The sequence below is a fragment of the Coturnix japonica genome, chromosome 7 (assembly GCF_054131305.1).
Source record: "Coturnix japonica strain WE chromosome 7, WE-NBRP24, whole genome shotgun sequence".
In the NCBI taxonomy this organism is placed as follows: Eukaryota; Metazoa; Chordata; class Aves; order Galliformes; family Phasianidae; genus Coturnix; species Coturnix japonica.
In genome coordinates this window covers 30666137-30682371 of record NC_140669.1, presented here as the reverse complement: position 1 = coordinate 30682371, position 16235 = coordinate 30666137, and the positions used below count along the sequence as shown (strand labels likewise).

General features: G+C 38.4%; 1 long non-coding RNA gene across 1 annotated transcript in view; it reads right to left on the bottom strand.

The window, feature by feature from the left end:
* Nucleotides 1–1038: 1038 nt before the first annotated feature.
* Nucleotides 1039–16235, bottom strand: part of LOC146760145 (uncharacterized) — a 114896-nt gene continuing 99699 nt past the window's right edge. Inside the window, exon 3 of the long non-coding RNA XR_014948148.1 lies at nucleotides 1039–1127. This is a non-coding gene — a long non-coding RNA (uncharacterized LOC146760145). The remainder of the gene's footprint in view (nucleotides 1128–16235) is intronic.

Sequence of the window (16235 nt, the reverse complement as noted above, 5' to 3'; positions counted from 1 at the left end):
GGCTTTCCAAGCAACTGCAAATTACTAACAGGAGTAGGTGTGGTACAGGTAACAGGTACACCCTTCACAGAAGGTACCATACAAGAACTTCAGTGAGGTCCAATAAATTGTCCAAGTGAAAAAGATGCTGTGGGTACTGTATTTGTTTTACTACAAGTAGGGTGCAGATAGAAGTTGTTTTGAGCTACATTTTTCTCACTGACAGCAACACAGCTAGGTGAGGAGCATGTTAGGTTTCTTTTGAACTGTTCCCAAGATCCCTAAGATCTCGATAAGCAGTTTACACTTTTTTGCATTAGTTATTGAAATCTTCCTAACTCTGTGTGCTTTACTTCTCTATTCTATTCAGATGATTGCTCACAAAATTCTGCAGTCCATACCATTGTGCTACACCTGATTTATTTCTGTTATCAGCTCCATTTCCCGAAGGATAGCAGAGGGGCTGGCCAGTCTGTATTGTACTGTACCAGTGACTTCATTTCTATCATAATGGAGTCTGAGCTCCATAACTTTTGTAACTACACTCAACACATCCGTTTGGTCTCTTTTCTCCTGGTGGAAAGTCAGCACAGCACAGTGTACAACCCCTCTAAAAAAGCCAGCCCCAAAGAAGAGGACTTGCTGGGCCAGCAGTAAAACTGAGCAGTGCAAGATTATCATCTGAGATTGTTTCTGTTTTACCTGGTACAGGGACATCACATGTGAGACAGCACAAAACACAGCTGCAGCAAGGGCAGGGCCACTGCACATGACATTCCTGAATGTGTAGCTATGAGATTCTGCTGGATAGTTATCTGTAATGGAAGGATTAACCACTACTCAGAGAACTAAGTCTCACCAAGCTTCGCAGAGCCAATCCACTCTCACCTATGTTCTCAGTGCCAGCAAGGATGCATTGACAATTTCTTCAATATCCACCCCTGGCAAAACCCTTGTTCCTAATGCCTCAGAACATCTTTTTACATGTTTCTGCAAGGTGCACATGCTGCAGTGCAATTTACTGTAACTTTAAGCAAGTTAACTTACACTCACCTTCTTCGCAGGAAAAATGAATTCCTCCATAATTTCAAATGACGTGAGTAGGAAGCTTTCAGTATTACTGTTGTTTGCTTATAACTAGCACATACCTATGGGAAGCAAACAAATATACAAGGTGTAAGACATCCCAAAACTGAACATTTTGGAAAGCTGTAAAAAAGTTTGAGGAAAAGTGCACTACATACTTAACATGCTCTTTTGCCCTGCTCAAGGCACCCACTGATTCCTTTTAGGGACACTTAAAAGAAATGATACTGGGCCAGATGGGACAGGATGGTCACTTGTCTGTTGGGTGAAGCATTGATCTGCTCTTCATCACAGTAAGGATGAACTCTTTCCTTCTGCTTTACAGGCCCCATTGAAATAATTTGTCAGAGGTCATACCCTGAGATGAAGTCGAGCTGAGAATAGATACAAAGTTTTGAACTTGAGTTCTGTACCTAATGACAGACTTCTTTTACCAAAATATCTCACATTTGAGACTTGGAAGAAGTTCTCCATTGTATTTGTTACACAAAACATTCCTGCCCATTCAGTTTACGTTACTTTTTGAAGTTAAAATTATTACTACCTTCAAGTGTAGCTTTATCAGCCTATCCCTTTTGTTAAACTATATGAGAATCCACAAAGGATGACAGAAATATTAATATATGCTAGGAATATTTAAATATACCTGCAGGTCTAACAATAGGTGCATTTGCATTACCATATTTTTTCTAACAGATTTTTTTTTTTTAATCACCAAACCCTTCACTCAGCAGAGTATGAATTAATGCAGATTCTCTCTCTCTCTATATATATACTAGCCCTAAAAGCCTCAAACAAATACATTTGGACCACATCAGCACAGGCTTTCTTCACCTATCTCCACATCCCTCCTGACATGCTTCAGTACACAGTAGACACTCTATGAAATCCACTGCTGATGTTTTTTGTAGCCTTAAAGTCGTCATTCTTTGTCACGTACCTTTCCAAGTTTTATATTGTGCATTTCTCATTAATATGTATGAACAATAAGATGTGCAGAAATATTTCTAGCTCGTCTGACATTACTACTACACATTTATGGTATTTAGATTTTCTTTCTTTTTTTTAAATGAAATCACACACACTTATTACTCTTAACTAAAGAAATTGAAACATTTTAGAAAAAAAACTTTAGGCTCTGTTCTTCTACAAGTGAATCATTTGTTTGTACTGACAATGCCATCAGACACGTTTGGTAATCTATCAGGTAATACTGCGGATGAGCTGCCTCTATTTACTCCATAACTAGATAGCATTAGCAATACTGAAGTGAGTTAAGGTTACATAAAGCCCTCCTGGATTTTATATCCTCTACTCTTTGCCAGGCTCTCACAGAACATTAAATTATATTTTCCAAAGGCTCCTCACTATTCTACCTTGTTGTTACTACTCGTGCATTCTGTGATGCACCCACAGGCACCAGGTGATTTTTAATTCTTTCTTTCACAGCTTATCTGCTCAGAAGTCATTACAAAGCCTTTTAACACTGCCTCTTTACTGCACTACCCATCCCTTCAACCAGCCCCTGTAGTAATCTAGCAGTCAGTCATGACCCCCTTAGAGTACTCCATGAAGTAGGAAAGAAAGAAATGAACCCAGGTTCCAGGGATGTCAAACTTATCTCTGTCATTAACGTGGTTTTTTGACCTCTTGGCCCCCCATGTTGGCTGATACAGGCCTGGATCCTTGCTGCTTTCTCTGCTAACATGCTTCTTGTTCCTTGTCTTTTGTACTTCCTCTGCTATATTTATACTTTTTCGACCTTAGTTCCTTATCAGGTTTTTACACAGCTTTAGCTCCTATCTTTGTACCTTTTCTATTCTGTTCCCATTTTTAATTTTCTCTAAGCTGCTCTCTTCTCTTATAAATCACCTTGTTAAGCTCTTTACCAAGCTGTGTAAATCCTCCCTGAGTCCTCCTTTCTCTCACATAGACCCCTATCCAAACATTAGCTCCTAGTCTGCGATGGTTCCCAGCAGCGTGCGCTACATCTTTGTACATAAGCTGGAGAGGTGGGATTTACAAAGTATAGGCATGGAGTTTATTGTGCCCAACTGTGGCATGACTAGGCAGGCTGCCTTTATCCCTCTGAGGAATTATGTTCTTAGACTATGGAAGCTCAGCTGCATTGAAAAACATGTTCCTTATTGTAAAGTAGACAAAATAAACCTGCCTCCCTCCTACCTCTATTTGAGTGAAGCAAGCAACAGGAACAACTCAAATGCAGGAGGATTTTAATTCTATATCTATAGCCAGTTTTAAGCTGAGAATATAGAACGTGAATACCTACAGCATCACATCTCAGGCATTTTTTGTGTGGGGAGTGAGGCTTCAAATGGGAGGCAAGTGCAGCTCTGGCATTTCCAGTGCTTTGATGGGAAAGGCAAGAGCCAAACATATTCCCAAGAGGGGCTGAGAAGGGTAGGACTTGTTTGCTTACTCCTTCTGCACTGCTGGCACCGTTTTCACCTGTGCTCTGAAATCTCTGGTATTATGCTAAGTTACCTCCTACTCAAACCTCTCTGTGAACTTGGATGAGTTAGCTATGATAACTACACTAATATAAAAGTGATATACTGAGCAGATCAACCGATGTGTATTTTTTATCTTTAATTACCTGATGTTTCCCTTGGTACTTTCTCCTGTTAGGAAGATTTCAGTTTAAAATAAAAGCAGATGTCAGCCTGATAGGAGAGAAGCCAAAAGAATTTATAAAATCTCAGGCATCCTGCTGAACGGATTCCAAGGCTACTCAGCTCCTGCAATCTGCATCACTATCAGCTCACTTAGAAAATCAGCAGGTAACTTCTCACCATTTTTGACAAGCCTCAGTTTTGGAAAACAACTTGGCTTCTAATAGATGAGAAGTTATTCTGACAAAATCTGGAACCTCCCCACAAATTTAGAGCAAGAACAGAACACGTTCCCGTGCTATTTTCCTTCCTTAGTTACACTCGATGTATTGGGTCTTCTCCCTCCTCTGGGTCACGTTGCCTACTCAAGTACAATCAATCACCACAGCCTACTTGTTTAACCTTTCTCAGTCTTTAACCTTCATAAAATTGAGATTATTAATTTTAATTTACAGTCCTTAATCTTAAGTATTGCACTAGTGCAGTTCAACACACTGGTAAAAACTTAAAATAGACAGAGGAACTAGAAGAAAGGACTACTTGTGAAACCTGAACATAGAAGGGGAATAAAATCTACATCAGCACACACCATGTCTTTTCCTGGGTTGGTTTTTATCCACTTGTGTTTTAATTTCATGATAAGAATACAGCTCTTGGATTAGAAAGGACAGATGTTCTAAAACTAGTAATATTTGTAACCCCTTCCTTAGATTGCTTTGTTCTCTTCTTTTTTTATTTGCACACATTTGGGCAATAAAACTCCTGTGTATTACTTTTTTGCCCATTGCACTGTAAGTACTTCAGCAATGGAGAAAGTAAATGCTTGTGTTTCTTTACTGACTTACAGAAAAAAAAAGCAAGGAGATGTAAAAGAAAATCTAACAATTGCTCTGGGCTGTGAGAGGCTGGCAGGCTGCTCCTACACTGGCCCCCATATTGCTTTGGGCAGACAAGTGCTGCATGCTCACAGAGATACAGGTACCCAGGGTGCATACATACGAGGCCATAGGACAGAGGTCTGGTGTGGCACTATTCCTGTTCCTGCTGTTATGGACCACACTCTGTGGGATAAATTTCTGTCACATTCCAACTGAGAAAAAACATAAGAACAAAGGCCTCAAACACCACCACGATGACAAAAGAAAAACCCAGTTATTCTACTCTCTCTCCCATCTGTTGTTTCTTTTGCTTTTCCCTAACACTGACGCTAGCAGACACAGCAGGATGGAAAGAAATTAATCTTCACACATAAAGCACGCTTTCTCAGAGTAAAATCCGTGACTTGAAAACCAACTTGACTTGAAAAAACTCAACCCCGTGTACCCAAAAGGTTTTCAGAGATGTCCGATATATTTTTCAGACATTTACTAACCTGCCATATCTTCCTCCCCGTCTTTCTTACCAAAGGCAGCAAAGTTCCTATGGATGGGGCTAGGTGAGAAGAAACCTCTTGGATAAGGGCTCCGTAGACAACCAGGTGCCTGTGCTAAGCACGACTGCCTACACAACTGGCTTCCAGACCACATAATCTGCATCATAAACTTCTCACAAGATCAGCATTTATTAGTAATTAGTAGCATTCCTACTAATAGGAATCAGGTTAATTCTACTATTTTTAAAATGTTGATCATTTTTGTTTCAAGCAGTTTGGTTTTCATTCCATATCAGTAGTCTCCCTAAGCTTAGGCATCTGTATTTTTAATTATCAGTATTATTACGTGATGATTTTATCTTATTTTTTCCACTATTCATGTGGAGTCTTCTGAGCTGATTACAATATATGCAAAAACATTATGATCTTCTGTTTTACTGATAGTGATCACTCAGTAGTTTTTCCAGAATATTTGCCAGGACTGTTTGCACAGTATGTGTTCTGCTCTAATAAGTGTGGAACTACTTGGATAATTTCAGTTGAATTTGGCAAAGAGACATCATTTTCAAGCGTATCAAATTCCTATTAGTTTAATGAAAATAGAGTAGCCATAACCTATTAGTACCATTACTAAAGAAAAGATATCTGAGTGAATTAATTCAAGTCAGAGAGATGTGTAATGCTATAATGTGATGAAAAGTACAGCAACCGTAGTAGTGTGGCATAAACCCAGACTGCAGCAAACGAGAACGCAGCAGCCACAGAAACAAAGGAAGAAAAAGCACTTACTTTTGGAAAACCTCAGGTAGGCAGAAGTCTCTAGTAAGAGCCCCTCACCTCCACTGCCAACCCCTAAATGAGGTCTGGGAAGGAGTCCTGACTTCACCCCTTGCAGTTACTCAGATGCACTGCATGCACCTGAGCTTCCCCTGCCTTCCCACCAGGTGCTCAATCACTCCTTCAGGCTGTGACTTAGCGTTTCTGTTACAGAGATGTTACAGAAGCTCTGCCTCTTCAGAAAAAAATATAATACAGATCTGTAGGAAATCAAGATATTCACTGAACTACTCATTTTCCTCATCAACATGGTTAGGAACTGTTATTTTTGTGTGTCTTATCACATTGCAAGTCCTTTCTGCTACGTAGGATATAAAATGCATCAGTTAGCAAAAAAAAAAAGAATTCTTGTCCTCCAGACATCCCAGCATCAACCCCTTGACAATATGATATCTGCACAAGGGTGTTTACATCTACAAAAAGAGATGATTTCATCTTCTTTCATATATTTGCCTTGAGACAGTTTTTACTCTTAACAGCAGCTAAAGCTCACAATTAGCTGCAGCCACACAGTCGCTGCTGCAGCTGAGTTCAGACTCCATCTAAGCCATAGACTCCATCTATACTGCCAAGCACTGAATAAACTTTTAGACACCAGGGTGCCATTTGTCCTCCCATGGACAGCAAAGAAAGCAGTTCCTGAACGCTGAGTATCTGGAGCAAGTACTTGTGCTCTCACAGGTCCTTAATATTTGCCATTTGGTCTGCCTTCTCTAGTGCAATTAACTGTCATAGATGCATTACAAACAGTGACGAACACCACCTAATCCATTTTTTAATTGACATTTCCCAATTATTTTTATTTCCACGTATAGGAAGTCTTTTATTCAGCTGCCTCCGAACTTGCATTCTATTACCAGCAGCTATTAGTAGGCATATGCTGAGGAGCAGTTGGTAGCTGTTGGGTTGCATGTTCAGTATTGCTTTGGATCTTACATGTACGATTTTTTCTTGGACTGCCTGACTGTCAGCCAGTGCTGCCTTGGCAGTTAGCTGGGTTTGAATGGCCAGGGACTGCCTAATTGGTATCTAGCTGAGAGCAAATGCCATCATTAAAAATAGAGCCGTTCTTGTATAACTCAGCTTATATTTTTACTACTGTGGAATGCCTGAAAAGCAGTGTGTTAAAATATATAGCTGAGATAACAAAAAGTTGAACCTGTTTATTGTTTACTCACTTCTCATTTCAGGTGAGAGAAATTCTTTTGCATTCATGGCACACCTTTAGATTTCGAAAACAATGATTCAAATTTAGGTTAGGTTAGGTCAATCATGTATTATTATCTAATAATTTTTCATGTGTAGAAAGACAAATACCACCCTGATGTAGTTACAATTGCCAAATGCTAGATCAAACACTAGAGCAGATTGCCCAGGGCTCCATCCATCCTGGCCTTGAATATCTCCAGGGATGGGACGTCCACAACCTCCTTTGGCAACCTTTTTCAGCATCTGACTACTCTCTCAGTGAAAAAATTCTCCTCAACATCTAATCTAAATCTTCCCCCACCTTGAGTTTAAAGCCTTTCCCCCTGGCCATATCACTGTCTACTAATGTGAAAAGTTGGTTGCCCTCATGTTTATAATCTCCCTTGGAAGTCTGTAATGAGGCCTCCCCTGAGCTGAACAAGCCCAGCTCCTTCAGCCTGTTTTCATAGTAGAGGTGCTTCAGCCCTCTGATCATCTTTGCAATCATCCTCTGGATCCACTCCTTATCATTCCTCCACCCAGACATATAGCTACTGACCACAACCCTCTGGCTGTGATCTTCCAATTAGTTCCTTATCTACTGAGTAGTCCAGCCTTCAAAGCCATATCTCTCCAATTTAGAGATCATGATGTGGTGAAGGACCATGTAAAAGAAGGCCTTGCAGAAATCCAGTTAGATGACATCAGTTGCTCTTCCCTTTGCCCATGAATGCCAGCATTCCATCATAGAATGCCAGCAGATTGGTCAGGTGCAACCTGCTCCTGGTGAAGCCATGCTGTCTGTCTGTCTTGTTTTTATGATTTTTGATTGGTGTTCCTTACCATAACATCATGTAGTGTACTGAGAGTTAAAAAGTTAATGCCACAGTTCTATGAGCTGTCAATATTACCAGTCTGTTGGTCTCAGAAGATTAGAATGAACTATAACTGCCAGAAGACTTCACTCATCCATTTCCATTTTCCTTTTGGAGGGAACAATAAAACTGACTTGGAGTCACAAGACTGCCCTCCTTGCTCCCTGGCTGTTTAGCCTACAGCATTAGAGAAAGAACTCTCAGTTTTGGAAACTCTCTCTCTCATTTGATTTCTTAGCTTCAGTTCCAATGATACCATGTTACATTGTACTATCTCACATTCTGCTATTATATTTAGTACACTAAGATTTGCCTTTATCTTGTTGCTGCTGTTTTCCTCATCTAGGCCCATCTCCCAACTTTTTCCCTTCTCCTGCACCACCTTCCCAGGGCATGGGTCCATGGATCATTTCACCCCTTGTCAAGGAACTAGGCCGAGCCAGGCTGACCCATTACACTGTCTTGGATCACTTGCTTGTCCCTCATGCACTTAAACATTTCTTCCAGAAGGATCTGTTTCATGATCTTCCTAGGCACAGAGGTGAGGCTCACTGGCCTTTAAAATATTACTTATGCAGCATGTGAAGTCTACACACTACAAGCACAGAGCATTTTTCTGCCTTAGGAGCTAAAAACAAAATGCAACTGGAAAAATACCAGGGTAGCAAAGTTAGTGCTGTGTAGTGCAGGTGGGAAATTGGAAGAAATCTGGAGAGTTTGGCTGGTGGCAAGTGAAAGGCTGTTCTAAGTACAGGAAGAAGCACTGAGAAAATTGCCAAATCATGTTCAGGGCAAGGAGATGAAGAAAACAATTATAAAAGCGACCTGAAAAAAAGAAAAAAGGGAATGTGGAAGAAAAGCCCAGAAATGCAGAGACTGTGAATTTGATCAGGATTCTGAGGGCAAGAGAACAAAGATGTTTATTTGAAAAACCCCTGTATGGTATCAAGTGTTGAAGTTTTTGCTGGTTTTTCCACACAGATTGAAACATCTCGGTAGAAACAGAGGATGTAAGTTTCTTCTTTGTGCTCCCACTTTAGTGGGTAGAAGAGCAATCGTACCAGGAATAAAGCTGTAGGAGAATATTATATAAGAACAGAAGTACAACTCTGAAATATTGCCTATTCTCCACTTATTGCTTCTGACTGGGATTTGCTCTAGTGTTAGATCAACAATAGACACTTGTTTGCTAGGATGTTTCGGGTATGGAAACAAAGAATAAATAATTAAATAAAACAATATTTTACTGATGTCTTCTACTTGCCATTTAAACTTCTTATTGTCATTTTCTGTTACACCTGTTTAGTTCACTATGCCATCTACAAAAAGAGACATTAATTTTATGAGCCTACCCAAATGAAAACTGTGAGGTGTCTGCATAATGCAGCATAAAGCTTTTAGGATAGATGCTAAAATACAGATGCAGTATGCAGCTTACAAACCTACTTTGTTCTCCTGTAGTTATTTTCCAATTTGCGTGTACATAAAGCAGAGTCTTTAAGCATCTCTGAAATGAAAAACTTGGGAGACAGTAAAAGTTGTAAAAAATGTTTGTGGTTTAGAGCATTGCCTAGGCACAGATGTACCGCATGTCATTAGGAATAGGTTACAATAAGCAGCAAACATTTCAACTTTTCCAAATAAAAACATCATGGCTAATGGTATGCAAATAACAACAATGCTGAGGAACTTTCGGCACCATGAAGAGCTTCTGCTTGCAAATGGAAACATCTGTGACACAAAACTGACAAGATTGTGATTAGTAGTATTGCTTGCATTGTTGTGCATTAGAAGGTAGCAGAAAGAGAAAGAATAAACAAAAACATAAAACAACAAACTAGAATGATGTTTACAAACAGATATTTGGAGGTTTTTCTGTTCAGTTGGACTGTATCTGGCTCACAAAGACACAAGATGCTGTCAATGGATTTCTTGGACTAGCCTAAATCAGGGTAATGTTTTTCTTTAAAGGGTTTTCTCTCTGTTTTATGCCTCTGGCATTCATTCTGACTTGGGCCATAGCTTGAAACATCATCAAAACATACAAGGTCAAGTATACAAAAGACTTTTTTAAGGAAGTTTGGGAATGTATCAGAAAGATATTTTAGGACATTCAGGTAGCTTTTATTTTTACTTTTAATCTCTGTTGACATGAAAAAGTGCAGAGACAGAGATTGAAGCCAGCCATATTTTAAACTCAGAATAATTCACACTGTCCCCTACATTTTGTGAGAAGGCTCAAATCGATTCTTGTTTTACCTTGCTGTATATTTTAATCTCAGACCGATTCCCTTCTACAGTTTGTTGTGCTGTACTTCTTTTTATCGGCATATGTGAGAGGAAAATGGATGAAAAATATTCAGCAAAGACTTGAAAGTACTTTTGACTGAAATATCCATTCCCCAGAATAATTCTCATCCTCCTGATGAGGAAGCAAAGATAAAAAAGGTACTTTTATGATATATTTTAGTCTCAGAGCTGCTTTGTCAAGTTTAGATTATAGGTTTGTATCTTCTCTATTAGACAAAGATATGCTTTGTGCTTAGGAGCTTTGTGAATCCTAATTTCACTTTGTGCCTCAAAGCAAGAGGCTGAATTCAGTCTGGACCATCAGCTGAAATAGGTACCAATGAAACTGTTCTCAATTCATTTGACTAATTTACTTTTTTAGGAACTTTTTAGTTCCTATAGTTTACAATAAAAAGATCCAGACTTTGTCTCTGTGTTGCATGAGGTTTGCTTTATTACCTTTCCTTTTATATTGAGAAAACTAGTGGATTTCTTCATTATTCACTGCATCATTTTGGTTTGATATTAAGAATTCTCAGAACAACTAAAAAGAAGCAAAAGAATATGCAAGTTGTTTTTTTTTTAACTGTTGAACAGTGAATGTATAAACAATTCATAATGCTTCTAAATTTATCTTCTCTTTTGAGTATTATATACAGTAACTTCAGTCCAGTTAGTCCATTTTTGATAATCTGAGAAAAGTGGAAGCATGGATATAAATAACTAGTTTTTATTTTTTATAATTGATGAAAAACAATTTGGGAAGCCAGAGCACGAATTGTGTATCTAGAATAACATCCTATAGAGAAAGTGTGAGACATAAACTGACGTTAAATAGTGAATTAAAAAAAAAGCCTACTTCTAGCATCATGGCACATTATGCTGGACTTAACATGAAGTGACGAATGAAGATCTGTCTTTCTGACCCCAATGGCAACTGTCCTACTGTTCTTGGTCAAGTCAGCATTTTTCTAACTGTTCATTCTAGACCAAGATTATTTGTATAATTAAGTTAAAACTGCAACTGGATATCTGCACTCCACTTTTATTATTATAAAGAAAAAAGAAAATCCATGTCTAGATGCTCTACTAAGAAACAAAATAATATACCCAACTCTGGAAGGAGGTGAAATAAAGTGCGCAAAAAGAAATAATCATTTACCTTCTGGCTATTTGACTGGAAAATAATAACTCTACGCTTGTTAATCATATAATTTGTTGTTATTAATGACTGATTTACATTGTTCTTGCACTTCACAGACATGATTGATTGATATTTTTTGTCATTTACATGACTGGAGCCATCCGTGTGGATTGTTGATATAACAAGATGTTATGCCTCTTGTGTTTTAGTGCATTTTTGTTCTATTGAACAAAAATATTTGAAATGGCACAAGAGTTTAAAGGTAGTTTCACTATTTGCCCTTTTTAAAGAACTGTTAAGGGTTGTTACAAACTTAACTTCGGTCAGATATCTTTTTGTATTAGATTATGAAACAGATAAATAATACTCACCTAATGTTAGTCCCAGCCTTTAGCTGGAGTTTAACTATCCTACTGATTTGTATACAATTAATTTTCATTTCTTGTAAGAAATCACAAAGCATACTTTTAATTGTGAAAAATATCTAGGCTCTACCAATGCCAGTGAACCACCTGCTGGTGAAAGCAGAAACAAACAGCGAATGCCCAAGTAGGAGATGACCACAAGAAAGATAAAGGTCTTCAGATTCTTCAGCTGAATGGGCGTCATTCAGCCCCCCAGTGTCTGCCATGTCAGCCCGTCAGTGACCCTTACAGATCTTTCTACTGGTTTATGTGAGGGCACTTTGCTAGTTGAATATTTGGCAAACTCTAAAGGGCACGACCATTCAAATCACTGGTAAAAACCATTAGTTGATGGACACTAGATAGTGGAGTGTTTACAGATGAAAGTTGAATTAATTGACCAAATATGACTAAAGCGATTACATTTAAGGTATTTCTGGTATTCCTAACTTGTTTTTTTTTTTCATTCCACAGTCACCTTGAATTTCATAGAATCATAGAATCACCAAGGCTGGAAAAGAACTAAAAGATCATCCAGTCCAACCATTCACCTATTACCAATAGCTCCCACTAAACCATGTCCCTCAGCACAACATACAGTTGTTCCTTGCTTTTATTTTGAGGATAACCTTAGCTTATTCTGCCTACCATGTAAACGTAATGTATAAAAATGTCCTGATGCTGAATATCATATTTCTGTCTGCTTTGAACTATCAATTTCATGGCAAAAAGTAAAGTAAAATTTATAATTCTGTTTCATCTTTTTCAAGCAAACAGTTAAAACAATGTAATAACTATTCTAAATCTTAAGTAAGAGAAGGGAGAACATGCAACCACTAAAGCGACATATAGACACTTGCACACATGCATGCAAGTGCACACACACGTACACACTCAGTTTTCATATAAACCAGTCTTACTTAATGGCATACTATAGTGGCTAATTTCTTCTAAGTGAATTAACATTAAAAATGCATCAAGTGCCATATAACACAATGATAAAAAGAGGACTCTATTAAGAACTACCAAAAAAAATCTACATAAATGAGCAAACAGTAATTAAACATTAGGTTTATCAACTTTCACATATGTACGTATATGCATTCGTGTATTTGTGCATGCATGTATATATACATGCAAACAGATTTACAACCACTTTTATCCTGATTGCACTATGCACTCTGATTCTGGTGCATGTATTTCTGAATTCCACAGAAACAGGTAGTTGTGTGTTTTCAGTATCTTTCTGTGTATTTTACTAAGCTTTGGGATGCAAAATTGAATTAGCAATGAAAGAGTTACTGTGAGGAACGATGGGAATGCTGCAGTGCAATGATTTTGGTGTCGTGCTTATCATTCTCCTAGGGAGACACTCAATTACTGAATTTGCAGAACAACCAGCAAATAGCATGTAGTGAATAAACATTAACTTTTTTTTTTTTTTCAATTCACAAATGTTACAGTGTGCTTTGTTGAAAGAGCTTATAATAGAAACATGTTCCACTGATGTTGAAATTACATTTCTCAAACTGACTATATTAAACCCTTTCCTGGAGAAGAGTTGTACAAATGCAACATGATTAAAGCCATGATAAACATGAAAGAGAACTGGAGGGGACATATACACTATTTATGTAAAAGCATTAGACCCAAAAAAAGAGAAAAAAAGAAAAAAAGAAAAAAAAAAGAAAATGTGCTTTAATTTACAACTCTGTTTCTTGTTTTTTAAATGTGAGAAACCATATACCTGTTTGGCACACAGTATTTGAGTCCTTACTTGGCTCTCTAACTGTAGTAATACATCTTCTGATATTTTCCTTCTCAAGCACTGTCTGAAGAAGGTAAATATTACTGTTCCCAAGGGTATGTTATTTAATATTAAAGATCACATTGAATTCTACAGCTAAAAAAGGCTGTAGCCTTTAGTACCACAGACTACAAACATATACCTTTGCACACCTGAAATCCATGCTACCTAGTAATACCCTTTCTATCCTTTCCTTTGTTCCCTGTATGATCATCTATACTTCCATGAAATGAGTAACACAAATCAGAAACAAACTGCACTACTTTACGCTTTGGGGACAATCATGAGCAACAGCAGCTCTGCTGTGACCTCAGCCTTTAGCCTCAGCTGGCACATGATCCAGGCCCCGACGTTTCAGATGGGCACATACTAAGTTTTCCATAGGGAAAGAGATTATGCCCCTGTTCCTGCTCTCCTGACAGTAACTTTTGCTCTGCTTCCCAAGCATCCCTGATAGTTAGCTACTGCCTGTATCCCTGATACACTTAGTTAGGCACCCAGAGCCTGAGCTGTAGTAAACCAGCTGATTTGCTTTTACAACTTTGTTCTATCTGTATGAGTTGATTGGTTCCAGCACCACACAGGCCCAAAGACTGATGGCCCTGAGAGACTCAGGATATGATTTCTCATTTAGACCAGGCAGACAAACTCACCTCTAGTTTTTCAAGTTCAGCCTGAGTGACCAAGGGGAGTAAAGGGTGAAAGGAGTCAATTTGGAGAAGGGGACATTGTCCCTCTAATTGCTATCAGGTCTTCTGCTCCCAGAGACAGAAAAAAATGTAGTCTGTGCAGATGGTCCAATTCACAGTATAAAGTAACAGGTGAAATTATCATATGTTTGTGTTGTATAATAGTCTTAAAAATGCTGGGCAGCCTCCTTCACTCTCAAATGATTTTAGAATCTGTAACGTAATCTATCACCTCCTACTTTTGTAGGATAAGAAATGTACCAAACAGACGCAGAACAACAGCATCAGAACTACCTAAAATCATATTTCTATGATGCTCTTATCTAGCAGCACTTTCACACAAATGCAGTGTAGACATTAAAACGTCATGTAACAATATAAACTGGAGGTTATTTTTTTAACTAGCTTTGATATTTTCCAAATATGTTCTAAATTAACCTTTTTTTCCTGGTAGTGTTTATAGCTGATGATCACATTGAGTAAAACCCTTTCATGGCATTGCATGGGCAGCAATGACTGCATGATCTTCACTGGTTTTGATGCTCTAGCTGTCCAGTGCCCAAATGACAAGCGACCACTTAGAAATCAGTGAAAATGAGGTGAAAACCCAACCATTTACACCCTGAGAATGCTGTGTCCTTGTAGACCAAATGCATCCATTACAAGGGGTCATTTGAAATGCACAGTGAAAACCACTCAAGTGTAGCTCACTAATGCTGTAGTTCTTTTTGATCAGGCTGTGAACAGGCAATGATCGCAGCCCCTTCTGGCCTTTGATCTTATAAAATAGATTAATTGCATGGCAGAAGATTATAAAAATCTGAATTAGATCACATATATGCACATGTTATAAGAATCCTGAACTTAAGGATTCTCCTTTATTTAGAAGGCATTACATAAAACATATGAGTGAAGCAAGCACTCTTTTTAACTGTAAATGTTGGATGCAGTATAAGAGAAACAGGACAGCAAGGAAACCATAATTATATTGTCTTCCTAGTCAAAATCCAAGCTCACAACTTTGGATGAAAATTAGACTATGCAAAATATTTTCTATGGAAAAGTAGAGAAGATTTTACATAGTTTTATTTTGGTTGGTAAAATAAGAGGAAAAGATGCTCCAGGATTTCTTTACTATTTCTAGAATAACATAAAGGATATACAGCATTGCTTCAGGGCTAGATAATGGCTTCAGGTGTTTTGACCTTCCCAGACCTTAGACTGTGTGAACACATTGCAATTTTGCTACCACAGTTTATTGTCAGCAGCACAGACTCCCCAGGACAAGTGTAATTAAGGTGTGCAGCACTGCCTAAAGAAATTCATTCACCCTCATATAAGAGACATCAGCTTTTACAGCTTACTGAGGACAGGAGTAATAACCACCAGCTGGTTTCAGCCTTGATAAACTCCTGAATGCTGCCCATTAATGCAGGTAGCCTTTCACAGACTGGGCATGACAGTCCAATGAGAACCAAGAAATATTCTTGGAAATATTTTTCCAGGCACATCTTATGCACTGCATACTCTTACTACCATTTCACAAGTCTGTGAGTGGAATTCATAGCACATGCCCATCTGAATGACAGCAAAGGATACACAGTCCAGATACTGATGGCAACCTGTGGATTAACACACTGGTAATTTCAAGATCTGTCTCCAGATGCACTAAGCCAGAAAACTGAAAATTCTGCAAAGCAAGTATGACTCAGGCATGAAATAAGAAGCCACTCCAATGGTTTGTGGCTCTCAACTATATAAGAACTTAGAGGCCCCAATTATTCAGTACATGCTGCATCAGGACATGGCTTAAGGAGCTGCTGTCCTCCCCACTCCTCCTCACACCCACTTGGGCTTTTTTCAGACTGCTAGAAAAGCTTCTGTATATCCATTGGAACTGTTCCTACTAAATATAAACTTTCCAACACTGTC